Source organism: Hemiscyllium ocellatum, unplaced genomic scaffold (genome assembly GCF_020745735.1).
Source record: "Hemiscyllium ocellatum isolate sHemOce1 unplaced genomic scaffold, sHemOce1.pat.X.cur. scaffold_93_pat_ctg1, whole genome shotgun sequence".
Classification (NCBI taxonomy): Eukaryota; Metazoa; Chordata; class Chondrichthyes; order Orectolobiformes; family Hemiscylliidae; genus Hemiscyllium; species Hemiscyllium ocellatum.
This window is the reverse complement of record NW_026869319.1, coordinates 1,694,743-1,706,678: the sequence shown is the minus strand read 5'-3', so window position 1 is coordinate 1,706,678 and position 11,936 is coordinate 1,694,743. Positions and strand designations below refer to the sequence as shown.

The 11,936-nt window shown below is 46.9% G+C and overlaps 1 long non-coding RNA gene across 4 annotated transcripts in view; it reads left to right on the top strand.

Moving 5' to 3' along the window:
* The first annotated feature begins 9,867 nt into the window (after nt 1–9,867).
* LOC132814812 (uncharacterized) overlaps nt 9,868–11,936 on the top strand; it is a 42,121-nt gene continuing 40,052 nt past the window's right edge. For 3 of the 4 annotated variants that reach the window (XR_009644498.1, XR_009644497.1, XR_009644496.1), the window contains exons 1-2: nt 9,946–10,285; nt 10,856–10,962. This is a non-coding gene — a long non-coding RNA (uncharacterized LOC132814812). Of the gene's footprint in view, nt 9,914–9,945; nt 10,286–10,855; nt 10,963–11,936 lie in introns of those variants that run through there. The other variant, XR_009644499.1, reaches the window with a different exon arrangement.

Here is an 11,936-nt window from a genome sequence, read left to right as displayed (position 1 = left end):
GGGCGAGGGCGAGGAGGGCGAGGGGCGAGTAGGGTGAGGAGGGCGAGGAGGGCGAGGAGGGCGAGGAGGTGAGGGCGAGGAGGGCGAGGGCGAGGAGGGCGAGGGCGAGAGAGAGAGCCAGACCGAGAGCAAGATACACAGAAAGATGGACAAAGGGGGAGAGCAAGAGAGAGCGAGCGCGTGAGAGAGACAGCGAGAGAGAACGAGGCTTAGAGAGAGAGAGGTGCCAGAGAGATGGAGAGAGGGGGCAAGAGAGAGGTAGAGAGTGAGAGGATGGCGAGAGAGAGTTAGGAGGAGTCAGGATAGAGAGACAGGGCTGCAGAGAAAGTGGGGAGAGTGAGAATGTGAGTGAGAGAGAGGCCGCGAGAGAGAGAGAGAGGAAGTAAGAGTGAAGGGATAGCGAGATGGAGACACGGGACGAGCGAGAGGTAGAGCAATGAGAGAGAGGTGAAAGAGTAATAGTGGAGGCGAGAGAGACAGAGGGAAGGCCCAGAGAGGCAGACACAGAGGGGTGAGAGAGGAAGAGAGGATGCATGAGCGATGAGGTTAGAGCGAATGAGGGAGCGATGTGGTGAGAGAGAGAGAGAGAGGTGCCAAAGAAAGAGAGGGGGCAAGAGAGAGAGGGGTGGGAGAGAGAGGGATAGAGTGGGGGGAGAGAGAGGAGCGAGACGGAGAGAGAGAGAGAGAGAGAGAGAGAGGGTGGGGCGTGATCGAGAGAGGGAGAGAGTGATCGAGAATGAGTGAGAGAGAACGAGCGAGAGGGAACGAGAGAAAGAAGGAGAGAGTTGCGGTAAAGATGGGCAAATACGGGAGAGAGAGTGAGAGCGCGAGGGAAAGAGAGAGGGAGTGAGGGTGTGGGAGAGAGTGTGAGGGAAAGAGTGATTGAGAAAAAGCAAGGGAGGGGTTAGAGAGGAGCAACAGAGAGAGCGAGAAAGAGTCAGAGGAGTGAGAGGGAGAGGTGATAGAGAAGGATAGAGAGATAGAGCGAGAGACGTGAGCGATGGTGACATGGGGAACAAAGAGAGATATATTTAAAAGAGAGAGGGGTGAAAGTGGGTGTAAGAGAGAGAGAGGGCCGCGCACGAAAGAGAGAGAGGCAAGAGAGGGCGACAGTGATGGGGGAGAGAGAGGAGAGAAACGGGGTGTGAGAGAGAGGGGAAAAGGAGAGCGAGAGAGAGGAGCGAGAGAGAGAGAGAGAATGGGGAGAGCGAGAGTGAGAGAGAAAGAGGGGGCGAGTGAGAGACAGAGGGATGAGAGACAGAGTGGTGTGAGGCAGTGAAAGAGGGCTGAGAGAGAGAGAGCACGAGCAAGAGAGAGAGAGCGTGAGAGAGAGCTGCAAGAAAGAGCAAGAGAGAGAGAGAGAGAGAGGGCAGATACGAGAGAGAGCGAGAGAGAGAAAGGAAAGAACGAGATTGGCAGAGTGGGAGCATGGAAACATGGGAATGTGGGAACGAGGGAATGAAGGAGCGAGAAAGAGGGAGAGTGGCAGAGTGGGAGTGAGGGAGTGGCAAGAAAGAAAGAGAGAGAGACAGATGGGGAGGGTGAATAGAGGGGCGTAGAGGGAGGGGGATAGAGGGGGAGAGGGAGAGCAGGTAGCGGGGATAGAGGGGGGAGAGGGAGGGCAGGTAGCGGGTGTAGAGGGAGGGGGGGTAGAGGGAGGGGGATAGAGGAAGGGGTAGAGGGAGGGGTAGAGGGAGGGGAGGTAGCGGGTGTAGAGGGAGGGGGGTAGAGGGAGGGGGATAGAGGGAGGGGGATAGAGGGAGGGGGATAGAGGGAGGGGGATAGAGAGGGAGGGCAGGTAGAGGGTGTAGAGGGGGGGTAGAGGGAGGGGTAGAGGGAGGGCAGGTAGAGGGTGGTAGAGGGAGGGGGGTACAGGTAGGGGGTAGATGAAGGGGGTGGGAGGGGCAGAGGGAAGAGGTAGAGGGAGAAGGGGAGAGGGAGAGTGCAGAAGGAGGGGGAGAGGGAGGGGGTAGTGGGAGGGCAGATAGGGGTGTAGAGGGAGGGGGTAGAGGGAGGGGGTAGAGCGAGGGGAGTAAGGGATATGGGGGTAGAGGAAGAGGGAGAATGGGTGCAAAGGGGACGAATCAGGGGGCTGAAGGGCGGCGCGGGGGGGGCGAGGAGGATAGGGGGTTGGGGTGAGGGGGGGGGGGGGGCGAGAGGGGGCGAGTGGGGTCGAGCGGGGGTGAGGGGAATTGGGTCGAGAAGGGAGCGAGAGGGGGGCGAGTGGGGGCGAGGGACGCCATTGGAGGGTGAGTGGGGACGAGGGGGGCCAGTGGGGGGCGAGGGGGGTCGAAGGGGAACGGGGGTTCGAGGAGGGCGAGGGGAGAAATTGGAGGGCGAGTTGGGGGCGAGGGGGGGCGAGGGGGGCGAGTGGGTGGTCGCGGAGGTAGAGGGTTGTGAGAGGGGGTGCGAGGGTGGCGATTGGGGGGAGCGGGTTTGAGGGGGCGGGAGCGACAGGGTAGTGGGGGGGCGAGAGGGGACGAGGCGAGCGAGTGGGGGCAAAGGGAGCGAGTGAGGGGGTCGAGGGGGCAGGGAGAGGGGAGGGGAGTTAAGAGGGGTGTGCCGGGGAAGCGATAGAGGGTGGGGGAGGGGCGGGAGGGGAGGAGAGGGGTGGAGAGAGTGGGGGAGAGACGGAAGGAGAGTGCTGGCTGTGTCATTTCATCGTCTGTGAAACTCATTAAGACCGGCGAAGTCCCTCATCCTGATAACGTTCTGGTCAGGACCCCAGTCACTAATTTGCTGCCAGGTTCGATAAATAACCAAAAACACAACAGGAGGTGCACTTGCAGAGAATATGGGAGCCACGGTTACATCAACATCTGAGCACGAGGAGGCTGTTTAGCTTCTTGAGCCTATTCCACCATTCACCCAAATCATGGTCATCTTCATCATCATGACAAATCCCTGTCTTTGTCCCATAATCCTTCAGCATTTTCATTCCAAATCTACCAATCTCAGATTTAAAATTTGCAAATAATTTCCAACCAATCCCTGTTTGTGGAGCTTTATCAAACTTTATCCATTTCTGTGTATAAAAGTGTTCCCCGTTATCACACCTCAATGTTCTGACTCGAACACTTTATCTGTTTAATCTTTCTTCTTAAATTAAGGCTTGGAATCCAAATATCACTTCAGTAAATCTACACTGCACTTCCCCTCAGAGGGATACTCTCCTTCAGCCATGGTGCCCAGCCCTGACAGCTTGGTCTAACTGGGTTCGGATTTGCTGAAGCATGACTTCTAATCCTTTGGTATCTCGTCTTCTGTCGAGATCAATGTCAACATTCCACCGACCCCTTGGTCACTTTTCTGAACCTGTTTGAGACATTTTCGTGAACGATACAGCTGGATCAATCCCACGTAGTTTCTTTGGAGTCCACTCTCTCTCTATTTTCACAATCACAAAATATCCGATTTTGATCCTACCTCCCACTTGTCGACATAAACTCATCTGTCGTTGTTTTTTTTTCATTTCCTGAATCTATCAAGATTGCTTTCTAATGCTGTGCTTCCATCTCCCTACACTTGGAATCGCTGTCATCTGCAGAGTGGCCCCAAATTTTGAATGTGGCTTTCCTTTTATTATGAATAGTGAATAATAAGATCTCCAACATGGATCCGTGCAGGATATCACCAACCAGATCCTTCCAATTAGAATACCTCTTACTATCTGCACAAATGTCTCTTGTTCAAATCAAATTTCTCTGCAAAAATATCTTTTGCATCTTATTACCTTCAATGAACAGTAGAAAGGTGTAAATTCAGTGACATTTTTCAGAGTGAAATTTGCCTTGTGTTTATCTGATTGAGGGAGCAAGGAATCCTAATAAATATTAATCGTTGTCTTCACTATATAGGAACTCGATCACAAAGATTAACAATGTCAAGTACTTATTCTCCTTCATGATTTATAAACTCTGGGCACATTGTGACCGAGTGGTACTCGCTTTTTTTTTCAGAAACACAGGCCCTGCCCAACTGTTGGCTCACACTTGTTACACCATATGGTCCTCGTCCTCTCCATCTGAATCTCATGGCAAGATACCTCGAACATGGAGAGGAGCAACTATTCCAAGCACTGGGATCCCACTAACTGGTAACACCACTCACCCTAATCCATAAGAGAAGCCGACTGGTCCCACACTATGTCCTCATCTGAACCATCCTGCTGGCTGCGTTCCTTCCCCATATGAAAGTGGTGTTGGCTCTCTGGTGGCAGAAGGGAATGGAAGGATTTCTCTTCAATCTCATCTTTAGTCATTGGCTCGCCAACCTTATGGGAGTACTCAGTGGCAACAGAAGCAGAGTCTGGAGAGACAATAAATGATTGACATTGTTCTTTGTTATTTTCCATTGCTCACTGAAAGGTTTAGAACTTGAAGTTAAGGGCTGAGCTAGAATCCTTGGATTAACTATCTGCTCAAGGAGCAGAGTGGGGTTACAATTATTGATTCAACACAACTTTGATATTGAATCACACATTGTTTAAGTTCCCTTGTGCACAACCACAGATCCAAGGGAAACACAAGGAACTTGGATTGAATAGGTTAAGCTCATGACTGAATAAAGGAATCTTGAATTAGAGCAGTGCAAGACATGTGCCTATTTGACCCACATATCCTTTGGGTAGGGAAGGAGTGCTAACGTCGCAAAAGATTTGATTGATTCAAATCATCTAACTGATGAGACACATTTCCCTGCTTAAGTCATGAGATCATTGGAAGGACAAAACATCATTTCTGGTTAAAGAATTGCCCTTTCTCACCAGGTAATGAAGGCACACTGTCTCTGCAGATTGAGTCGTTGGCCACTGTTTGAACCACCTCCTCAGGAGAGCTATGTCCCTTTTGTGTGGCCAGAGGTTCTGCTTTTCTCCAAGAATGGTAAGGGTGAGCTGTCTTGTTTACTGCTGCTGCTGCTGCTCCTATAGAAATGTCACAGAACAACACAGATGCATAGTTTCAGGACACAAAAACAGGTTCTCAGTATCTGTGATTTACACAGGCTTCCTTCTCAACCTAAACCCATCAACATAGTTTTCTTTGATTTCTTGTATTCCAAGCCCCTCCTTGAATTCATCTGTTATTTGCTTCAATTATTCCTGATGAAGTTAGTTCTACATTCAAACCCCTTTTTGGTAAAGACTTTTTCGCCCTCTCCAAATTCCCCGTGAGATTTAATAGTGATTACAATTATATCCACAGATCCAGTGGATTCTGACATTCACAAGCAGAACCAGCTTTTCCATGTCTACCCGATCAAACGTAACTGGACCATGTCACTCTTTTTCAATGAGACAAGACTGCCCAATCTTACTTGATGAATTCAAATTCAGTTTGAATATAATTCCAGTAACTATTCTTAATCTTCCCTACTACCTCTACATTCATATTACAATATGAAGATCGGAACTGTTTGCAGTGCTCAAGGGTGATCTGTCCATGGTTCTACACATATCAAATACATTTCCATTCTATCGTCCCAGAAATAAACCCATGATCTACTTTTCTATTTAACCTCACAAACTGGTGCTATTTGCTGCCAGTGCCTCATTGCTATCTCCAGATCCCTCTGCCCTATTTAAGGACATATTTCCAAAGAGGAAGTGTTCTCTTTATTCTTTTGACCACAGTGTACTACCTCACACATGGGTGGAGGTTAATCTCCACAGCTTTGACTGCAATATTCCCTTAACCAAATCTTCCCAACAGTAAGTCTTCCTAAAAACAAAACGCCAACATATTAATGTACTTAATCTCGTCAACTATTTCTTATTTGAAAAGCACTAACTGTCGAGCTCAGTTTTGAACAAACATCCTCTGCCACAGTTATCAAAATGCCACAAGCTGAACGACAACCACTATTTACATTCATATTCATTGCAGCCTAAGAATGAGAGGTGGTATCCTTGAGGATCTATAAAATGGTCAAGGGATTGACCAAGTCGAGGCAGAGAAGATGATTCAATCTACAACGAGTCGTCCTAAGTTTACAATGAAGGGAAAGTTGGAGGAATTACTTCTCTCAGAGGATGTTGAACCTGGGGAATTCCCTATCTCAGAACACTGCGGATTCTGGGACAATAAGTAAATTTAAATAAGAGACACACCGACTTTTAATCAGTAATGGGTTGAAGAGTTAAGGAGGGCTGGCAGGAAAGTGGTGTTCAGGCCAAGATGAGATTCACAATCAAGCTGCCTAACTTTTAAACATGAACACTTCTTAATAGTTCACTCGATCCTAACGAAATATTTTGTGCGAAACAAATCACATGATACATAGTTATTCAGAGAACAAAACAAGCTTGTTCATTGAAGAACCCAGAGGAAAAGGTGATGAAACAATGTGAGTTTGATGTACCTCAGTCATCATTTCAAGCGCATTCTCTGCATAAACTCCTTTTCCTCCTCGAAGTATTCAACTTCTTGAATAATTGAGAGAATGAAGTCACAGTTGTACAATAAATAAATGAGACCCTTCAGTCCAACTTGCCCATGGTGACCAGATATCCTAAATTAATCTAGTCCCATTTGCCAGCATTTGTTTCATATCCATCTTAGACCATAAGACCATAAGACATAGGAGTGGAAGTAAGGCCATTCGGCCCATCGAGTCCACTCCGCCATTCAATCATGGCTGATGGGCATTTCAACTCCATTTACCAGCGTTCTCCCCGTAGCCCTTAATTCCTCAAGGCAACAAGAATCTATCAATCTTAAACATTTTCTACTGATTATCAGTTTATTTTACTTTATCAGCACTTGAAATACTGACTTTTTTTCTCCTAACATTGGTGAATAAAACATAACTTCATTCATCCAAATTAATTTTGTAATCTTTCACAAAGAAACAAGTGAGAGCAACATATAGCTGACTGCAAACCAAAATACTGCAGCTTCACAATATCTGGGAACACTCTAAAGGTGAGGCACTGATACTTTGGTGTAACCTGCAGTCTGGTCAAATTGCAGCAAAATGCTGTTCAATTTTATCTGCAAACTATTGAATAAAATCCTCCTTGCACAATAATGAGGCAGTATTTTGGGATGTCATTTTTAAAATATATTATTATCAAAGTTACTCACAATTAAGAGTGATCACTTGGTGCTGTCTGCATAACACAGTACGAAAAGGAATTAACAGTAAAAAACACAATAACGCAAATTCAGAGTCACTAATTCATTGATGTTGCATGGGTCCAGCATTTATAAGTTATCAATTTTTAAAAATAACTACAGATACATTTACTAACTATATTGGAGTACAGTCAAGTTTCTTACTGAACAGTGACAGGATTGGACAGAGTCCGCATGGATTTAAGAGAGAGGGGAATCATACTAGCAAATCTACTGAAAGAATCTACAGAGTCGAATATTAAATTAAGAAATAGCAGGACATTTAGAAAAGCTTATCATTAAACATGGTAGACTCTGGGTTTTGTGAAAGAGAAACTATACTTGACAAATTTGTGACAGTTCATTGAGGAGATAACTAGCAGGGCAATCCAATGATATTCTGTATTTGGAATTTAAAAATGCAAATGATAATGTGCTACATAAAAGTTAATTGCACAATTGAGGAGCTCATGGTATCAGGGTAATGTATTAGCATGGATTGAGGATTGGTTAACCACACTGGCTGTTGCTGAGTCCTCACTTGCAGTGCTGTATACAATGTTAGCTCCCATATTTAATAAACGGTAAACCACCATCGGAGACCATTCAAACAAGATTCACTTAGCTGCTTCGAGCATGAAACGGTTGACCTATCAAGAATGGATAAGCAGGGGTGATCTTATGGAAACAAGATTCTGAGGAGCTTGACAGGGTGGATATTGACTAGATCTTCCAGCACCAGTGAAGTCTCAAATCAGGGGACATTACAGAGGGGAACATTCATTTTAGAAAAAAAGTCAAGAATTTTTTTCTCTCTGTGAATGGCTAGAATTTTCTCGCCCAAAATTTTGTGGAAGTTAAATGTGGGAGGGAAATGGTTGGGTTACTCTTCGGAGGGTTGTTCTGGCTTGTTGGGCTGAAGGGCTTGTTTCCACATAGTAGGGAATCTATGATTCTATCTCAAATTATTTTAAAAGGAGGGCAGATAGTGTTTTGAAATATTGAGCAGTTGAGGGCTATGCGGATCAAGCATAAAAGAGGTGTTGAGGCCTGGGTTGGCCCAGCCATGATCTGACAGAATGGGGGAACAAGCTGAAAGGGATGAATTGCCTACGCCTGCTCCGATTCTTCGAGGCTCCATTTCATGTTTTTCTTTGTCTCCAAAGAAGAGCGTGATACAATGTGTTAAAGATCCTTGATGTTGTGAAAATGGGGTGTTTATGTACTGATTCAGATGGCATTGATTCATCAATCACAGCTATACAATCATGAGTAGGAAAGCAATTCCCTCCATGAATAAAGGAAATCTACTGCAGAGCTCACGCAAAGGGAATTCTTACCCTCAGTAAACTCTCAACCCATCCGACCTCTTGCAAAAATGCCATCCCGTTTTCCAATTCCTCCGCCTCCGATGTATCTTCTCAAAGGAGGACCAGTTGCATCAGAGAACACACCAGATGGCCTCCTTCTTTAGAGACTGCAATTTCCCTTCCCACGTGGTTAAAGATGCCCTCCAACACATCTCGTCCACATCCCGCACCTCCGCCCTCCACATCCAACCCCTCCAACCGTAACAAGGACAGAACGCCCCTGGGACTCACCTTCCACCCTATAAACCTTCGTATAAACCAAATCATCCACCGACATTTCCGACACCTCCAAAAAGCCCCACCACCAGGGATATATTTCCCTCCCCACCCCTTTCCGCCTTGCACATAGACCGTTCCCTCCGTGACTACCTAGTCCGGTCCACGCCCCCCTACAACCCACCCTCCCATCCTGGCACTTTCCCCTGCCACCGCAAGAACTGTAAAACCTGTGCGCGCACCTCCTCCATCACCTCTAACCAAGGCCCTAAAGGAGCCTTCCACATCCATCAAAGTTTTACCTGCACTTCCACTAATTACATTTATTGTATCCGTTGCTCCCGATGTGGTCTCCTCTACATTGGGGAGACTGGATGCCTCCTAGCAGAGCGCTTGAGGGAACATCTCCGGGACACCCACACCAATCCACCACACTGCCCCGTGGCCCAACATTTCAACTCCCCCTCCCACTCTACCGAGGACATGGAGGTCCTGGGCCTCCTTCACCACCGCTCCCTCACCACCAGATGCCTGGAGGAAGAACGCCTGATCTTCCGTCTCAGAACACTTCAACCCCAGGGCATCAATGTGGACTTCAACAGTTTCGTCATTTCCCCTTCCCCCACCTCACCCTAGTTTAAACTTCCAGCTCAGCACTGTCCCCATGACTTGTCCGGACTTGCCCTACCTGCCTGTCTTCTTTCCCACCTATCCACTCCACCCTCTCCTCCCTGACTTGTCACCTTCATCCTCTCCCCGACTCACCCACTGGACTCTATGCTACTTTCTCCCCACCCTCCTCTCGCTTGTCTCTCCACGCTTCAGGCTCACTGCCTTTATTCCTGATGAAGGGCTTTTTCTCTGCACTTTGGATGCTGCATGAACTGCTGTGCCCTTCCAGCACCACTGACCCAGAATCTGGTTTCCAGCATCTGCACTCATTGTTGTTACCTCCCATCACATGACCCAACATCTCAGCAAAAGCAGGACACACTGCGCATGCTCCAGCGAACAGTGACCCCGGGTGATTGATGTCAGCACCAGACCAATGAAAGGACGGTGGGCGGGGCTGGAGGACCTAGCGGGAGGTTAGTCCTCCAACCACTCACAGTCAATGAAGGGCGGAGCTAACGTAAACCATGTGATCACCCTCGCGCGCGGCACAGAGTCGCTGTAATGAATGCTCGGGGAATTATGGAGCAAAAGGATACTGTAAGGAAAGAAATAAACAGGGAAACGGGAGAAAAACTGTGTTGCTATGAGCGGAGAGGTTTCACAAACAAATTGTGCATGTCGCAAAACACAAATTTGATCGTCCCAGTCCCGTGTTTGCAGTAAATGAGGAATTGCCTCAGCGGCTGCAGGGCTGAGTGAGCGCCGCCATCTTTATTCGGGACAACGATTCACTGGACACGTGCGCGGCCGCCATCTTTGTAGGGGGCATGGTGCAGCCAGGCGCATGTGCAGCCTCTCTCTGGTACAGAGACATTGTGATGACAGCAGCCAATCCTGCTCTGATTCACCTCTGGGCTCCCTCAGGACCACTTTGTCAATGTCTAGCTTCCTCAGTCTCCAACCATGGGGGTATGTTTGGTCTGTTTAATACTGTATTATTACTTTTATAGACCCTTTGTAAATGAGTTTTTCACTGTGGCCCAGCCCCTGACCATGTGATTAGACTAGACTTACAGTGTGGAAACAGGCCCTTCGGCCCAACAAGTCCACACCGACCCGCCGAAGCGCAACCCACCCATGCCCCTACATTTACCCCTTACCTAACACTACGGGCAATTTAGCTTGGCCAATTCACCTGACCCGCACATCTTTGTGACTGTGGGAGGAAACCGGAGCACCCGGAGGAAACCCACGCAGACACGGGGAGAACGTGCAAACTCCACACAGTCAGTCGCCTGAGTCGGGAATTGAACCCGGGTCTACAGGCGCTGTGAGGCAGCAGTGCTAACCACTGTGCCACCGTGCTGCTCTATTATCTGATTACTGTTATCATGAATATTTTTGACAGTCAAGAATTCTTGTTTCCAATAAGCAAGTGTATTTTCCATCCATTTCTGACTATCAAATTCTGCACCATTTTCATTCCCTGTAATTCATTTTGCACTCCCTGAAACATCAACTGTGTTTCTCCTTCCACAGATACCAGTGATTAATACCAAAACCCTGTTGCCTGTGGAAAGGGTGATGTTTGACTTTATTATACAGCTGCAGTTTGTGTGGTGAAGGTGCTCCCACAATGTGGTTGGGTAAGAGACACTACAGATTATTCATTACAGCAACAGTGATGATTTGAAGATAATGTCCAAATCAAGAACAGTTTGTAGTTTTATTATCATGCTTTCACAACAATATTATTGAGAACTTTAGATATGAGGCCAGAGATGGAGATATTTCGTCAGGTGACCAAAACCATTGCCAAAAAGTAGGTCTTGAGGGATGTCTTAAAAGTAGAAAACAGACGTATGAGGTTTTGTCTGCAAATTCCAGACCATGTTGCTTTAGCAACTGTAGAATCAGCCACACAGTTGAAGTAATGAATTAACAAATCATTGGGAGTCTCGAAGAAAATGGGTTGTCGAGTTCTCAAAGGATGTGTGGTGAAGGGAGCTAGGGATGATCACAACCAGTGATATGGTTAATGTAATTTCTGCAGTTTCATGCATTTACACACACACGCACACATAACACACACACACACACCTCACACATAAACCCACACACATACACACACACACACACTCACTCATACACATACACACACCTACACACGCACTCACACACACACACACACACACATACACACACACACACCTCATACATAAACCCACACACATACACACACCAACACACACCTCACACATAAACCCACACACATACACACACACTCACTCACACACACATTCTCTTGGTATGAGTGGGGTAATTTCTGTACTGAAACTGAGGTTTAATGAATAGAAGCTAAATTATGAAACTAATGATTGACTAGGCCATAATGAAGCATGAACGAGAAGTTACCTCTGTAAAGCCAGGAATTTGGTAACCTTGGGTAAGAAACCAAGGAATGCTTCGATTAGACACAGAGGGCAAAATACAATGAAAGCTCTTTTCATGACATACACAAAAATCAACAAATGTTATAACTAATAGAACATGAAGATAAATTGTAACATAATATAACATTTTAATTAAAGAAATTGGCAGAGAAAAGCGTGAAATGCTT